We start from the raw sequence: 4,178 nt of genomic DNA on the forward strand, positions 1-4,178 counted from the left end.
GGGCGGAGTAAGGGTTTTTAAGGCCGGCTGTTCACAGGTTTTCTGATGGGAGACATTCAGGAACGACTTCTTTACAACAAACCTGGGAGCAGAAGATCTAACTCAGATAAGACCARATGACAGAAACTGACAAGTTAACAGGACTTAACAGAAAATATGAAGTTTGCTCGACATGAATAAGAATAAAATAAATGTTTCTGGGTAAGTTATTGTTGCTGTCGTGATGTCGGTGGTATTTTTAGACAAGCCTGAGCCGATAACATGTTTGTGCTTGAACTCTAACCTCTACTTCCTGTTGAGCCCATTACCCAGAGTCCTTAGCGGGGGCCAGCTGTCAGGGCTCCATCCAGTGGTTTCCAGCTCAGACTGTGGGAAAGTCTCACTAATATCTGAACAACCACCCCTCCTTTATTTTCTTCATCCTTCCTGGACCAAACAGCTAAATATATATATTTCCTGCTTAGTTTGAAAATACCCCCGAGGCTCCGCCCACGCCACGTTCAGCTGTTTTCACTGGACATGTTTGCAGTTTCAGCGTCTTTCTCTTATTTCTGCTTCATTATTTCACAGTTTCGATGGGTTTTTGTGGCTTTAAATAAGAAGTTCATCACAGCCGACCCGGATGGTCTGAGCGCACGCTGCACTTAACCTCGCTGCTCAACAGCACACAGCCATCAACAGCAGACCATTACTGTTCAGGAAATATGCTGAATTATTCAATCACTTCCTCCATGCATTCTCTACAGGATGCAAAGTGTCATAAGGAAATCACAGAAAGTGTGTGTGTGTGTGTGTGTGGATGACGCACGCACAGAATGAGTGTGTTGGAGCTGTAGAGTTGTGGTCATGACCCACATTATTAAAGACTTTAAACTTTTGTTTTTGTGAACGCTTTCTGTTTTTATACAACCAGGAAAGACAACATGTTAGTTTCTGGTTGTCTTTGTTACAGGCGATGCTGTTAGCTCCACGCTGGTCAAATGTCTGAATGGAGAGAAGCTGCAGACAGACGTGTGGACGGTCAGATGAAGGAGTGTGGGAGGGAAGGATGGATGTGAATTCCAAAGAGAAGGGAGAGCAGATTTGGTCATCCCAGCAGCAGAAACAGGAAGTGAGTTAAAACCATCTCCGCTGACCTCCTGACCCCTAAAGATAAAATTCCCACCCTCCCCCAGCTCTGCAGCTGCACGAGGCCTTCCCTAACTCCCGGATCGTCTTTCTGCTCGTACGTTTGTCTAATCCCACGAAACCCCTTCGCTTTGTCAAAACAGGAAACAAAACAAATAATTCAAATCAGTAAAATCTGAATTATCGTCACAATAAATTTAGAAGCATTTAAACAACATCTTGTCTGTTTAAAGCTAATTTAAATTATAGTTTGGAAATGCAAAGGATTTAAATTTTGCAACAAGACTCTCCTGCTAAAGCCCAGAGAGACACCTGAAGTTTACTGGAGGACCAAAACCCAGCTTTTAGCCACAACCCAACCTGTTGGGAAGAAGAGAGATGATGAGACCATCCCCATCATCAAGCACGGAGGTGGAGACATGATGGTCTGCTGTTCTGCTAACGATGACGTCACAACATTTAGGCTCCAACAAACAGGATGTGATGTTGGACCYTCAGCCAGAACACGTCTTGTAATAAAACCATGACCTCACATCATGTTGGCTGGAAGCCACAGAGTAAGAGTCTGGTCCACCAGAGGCTGATGGTGACTCCGACCAACCCGAGCCAGTGATTGACAGCTCTAAAGACGTTTTGATGGACAGGTGGCTTTGTTCCTAATCCACCATGAGATCTGCTCCCGGGCTTCTGGTTCTGACTGAGAACATTTACAATCTGACTGTTTGAGGGATCAGGAGCCGTATTTAAAAGGTTATTCTGCTGGTGCCCTGAGTGAAGAGAGCAACCATCAGAAACATCAGACGTCTGCTGAGTGACTCACCTAACAGCCACAGTACAGCTCCAGGTTATTCACTTTTAATTCTTTAAACTATTTACTAATAAAGTCTAAAATCTGACAAAAGGTAGACAGATTACTACGTTCCAAATGGCCAACAGCATTCATGTAAAAAATGTCTCAGCTCACAACATGGAGCTGAAACTAGAAGGTAACAGGGTCATAAATCACACAATTTAACTGAATGACAAACATAGAAAGTGACACTAAACACATCAACATTTTAGTCTAACGTGACCGCAAAAAACTAATCAAAATAAAATGGTATGACCTACACCTGCTTACTTTAATCAAATATCTGATAATAAACAAAAATGAATGTAGAAACTGTGCATTTAAAATTTCATGTCAGTTTTTACTTTTGAATAAATCATCTATTTAACTAAATAAAATAATATTATCAGTTCTAGATTTATTTGGCACCAAAGCAGAAACCATAATAAAATAAAATGATTTTGTAGTGTGAAGGTGAGTACYTGTGAAATATGTGAAACTGTCCTGATCCCTGCCTGGTTTCATTTCTCCTCACCTGAGACTGCATCACGTGGTCCCTGCTGGAACTGGTCCAGGTCTTTGTACTGTGGCAAATTATAAAGATTTATTTTAAATATGGAAAACAAAGTACACAACTTCTGCACAAAAATAAAAGAGGATTGAGTAGATTAGCATTAGCTAGCAAGGGATGCAGCACGGCTAACAACAATGTTTACTAGCTAAACGGGATGCATTAGCATCATTTAGCTAACATTAGCTTCCTCCAACAGGAGTTACACAACTTACACGGTTTGTTGGTTAAAAACTGTGTTTTCAGCTCTTTGCGGTGCTGGTTACAAACACACACCCGTGAGGCTCTGTTCGACAACACCACGTCGMTCCATGATCTGTGTGTTAGCGAGCTGTGATGCGTTCAAAGACGGCTCGTAAAAACACGTGTTGACAACGAATTAAACAGTTGTAACGGATAAAAATCGTGCAGAGGACAGAGGGCACAGATACTGGAAGTGCGGGGGACACGACCCACGCGTACCCCGCGTCCGTTGCGTCCACGCCCGCCCCTCAATGTCCTGGGCCCTTCAGAGTCCGTGGGCACCTGAAGTGGAACATCCGGGTRCTTCGAATTCCTCTGGAGAAAATGGTGCAAAGGATTGAACTTCTCACAYAAAACACATGCAGAGAGGAAATGTTTTATTTTTCTGACTGCAGGAGGGAGAAGAGAGAAATAAGAGATGTTGTGTCCTTCTGTGCTGTTCTCCTTAAAACCATGTTCTGAACTAAACCTGATCGATCTGCAGACTAACCATAACTATAAAATCCAAACATGGTAAATGTCACAGATCTAATGAATCTGTCCTCTCACTGCCTCACCAGCTCCACCAAACTCCAACTTTTAYGTGTTTTTTCTTCTTCTTTCAGTAAATTGTAGTTACTCGTCAGATAACTTTGTGCTTCGATCAGAAAGGAGGTCAGGAAGGTTACGTTTTTTTTAGTTTGAGAGAAAGATGAGACCGACGGCTGATTGCTGTGGTTTTTGCTGCTTCTTTTTCAGAGACACTAATGCACCCCTATACCATCAGAGAAACAAACATTTAAATTGTGAATAGTCTGGATGGTCCTTCTCTTTAGTACAAAGGATTTGGATCCTTCTGACCACAGATCAGTTCTCCACCTCACCTCAGTCCATTTCAAATGATCCAAACGGTTCTTCTTTGTCTGATAGAGCTTTAAGCAGTATTAATGGATGATACAGTGAGCTGTGTTTACAGATGATGTGAGGAAGTGTCCCTGAGTCCACACAGAACCAGACCTGTTCTGAATGCAGGACCACCACCACWTGTCAGCCTTTAATATTTTATCACCAAAATAAAAGTTTGGTTCCAGAAAGGTCAAAGGTCGTGGAGCGTGACTGCTGAACATCGGGTCAAACTCACACTGAATCAGTTTGTTGGTAAAAGCTCATGCCGAGAAACATTCATGCATTATTTAGTCACATGTTTATTACACACACACACACACACACACACACACACACACACACACACACTGTCTGCAGGGTGTTTGTGGGTCACAGATGATGAGTGTGTGTGTTAACTGTCATGTTGATGTCTGCAGGACTTTATTCAAGTTCAGAGTTCAAATATCGGAGCTGAAGCAGCCTGAACTTTAATTTTATTCTTTTATTATTTACTATTTGTGTGAAACAACACACACACACACA

The 4,178-nt window shown here is 42.3% G+C and overlaps 1 protein-coding gene across 2 annotated transcripts in view; it reads right to left on the reverse strand.

Annotated features, from left to right (window-relative positions):
• Positions 1-3,961: 3,961 nt before the first annotated feature.
• The window catches only part of LOC106530585 (protein sprouty homolog 3), a 24,512-nt gene continuing 24,295 nt past the window's right edge, over positions 3,962-4,178 (reverse strand). For both annotated transcript variants that reach the window (XM_014026233.1, XM_014026234.1), the window contains one exon: positions 3,962-4,003. The gene's annotated coding sequence lies outside the window, so the exon portion shown is untranslated. The remainder of the gene's footprint in view (positions 4,004-4,178) is intronic.

This window comes from Austrofundulus limnaeus, unplaced genomic scaffold (assembly GCF_001266775.1).
Source record: "Austrofundulus limnaeus strain Quisiro unplaced genomic scaffold, Austrofundulus_limnaeus-1.0 Scaffold536, whole genome shotgun sequence".
Classification (NCBI taxonomy): Eukaryota; Metazoa; Chordata; class Actinopteri; order Cyprinodontiformes; family Rivulidae; genus Austrofundulus; species Austrofundulus limnaeus.